Genomic DNA, 875 nt, shown 5'->3' on the forward strand with positions numbered 1-875 from the left:
TTAATTTTGCATATATAAGCAAATCCCAAAATGAAACATATTTAAATCATTAAAACTTTTAACAAACCTTAACATTTGCTGCAATGATCATTATGACAGGTGCCTTGTGTAGAATAATTGAATTCCTCCTCCTACACATCTCATGAACAACAAATATCTGGAATTATTTTGTTTTTGTCATGTCAATATTGACTTTATTCTTAAACGTGTGCTTATGTAAGAAATACATGGTTGCAAAATTTCACAACTTTTTGAACTTACTTTTTGTTGAATTGTCTAGTTTAAGACAATCAATTACACTTTATATATAAAAAATGTTCTGTGCTCAATTTGGCTGCACATACACTAAAATTGGAACATACAGAGAAGATTAGCATGGTCCCTGCACAAGGATGACACGCAAATTAATGAATCGTTCCATATTTTTACACCAACAGATGCTGGATGGGATGTGGCCAGAAGGGAAGCCTACTGCACTCTTGGTGGGAGTGTAAACTTGTTCATCCATTTTGGAAAGCGGTTTGGAGCTTCCTCAAAAGACTCCACATAGAGCTCCCCTATTACACAGCAATCCCACTTTTGGGCATTCACCCAAATGATCACAAATAAGTCCATACTAAAACTACCACCACAACAACGTTTATTGTAGCATTATTTGCCATAGCTAAGATACGGAACCAACCCCGATGCCCCTCAGTAGAAGAATGGATCAAGAAAACGTTCTGTGTGTGTGTGTGTGTGTGTGTGTGTGAATGTACACTTACACAACCACTTTGGAAAGCAATCTGGTGAGTCCTCAGAAAGCTAATTATTGACCTTCCTTATGGCTCACTCATACCACTTCTAGGCATCTATTCTGAACAACAGGTACCAAT

The 875-nt window shown here is 37.0% G+C and overlaps 1 non-coding gene across 1 annotated transcript; it reads left to right on the forward strand.

Annotated features, from left to right (window-relative positions):
• Nucleotides 1-321: 321 nt before the first annotated feature.
• LOC122128262 lies at nucleotides 322-427 on the forward strand. Its single transcript, XR_006151395.1, has one exon. It is a non-coding gene; the product is annotated as a U6 spliceosomal RNA (small nuclear RNA).
• The last annotated feature ends 448 nt before the right edge of the window (nucleotides 428-875 follow it).

This window comes from Dipodomys spectabilis, unplaced genomic scaffold (genome assembly GCF_019054845.1).
Source record: "Dipodomys spectabilis isolate Male_0828 unplaced genomic scaffold, ASM1905484v1 ptg000010l, whole genome shotgun sequence".
NCBI classification, from domain to species: domain Eukaryota; kingdom Metazoa; phylum Chordata; class Mammalia; order Rodentia; family Heteromyidae; genus Dipodomys; species Dipodomys spectabilis.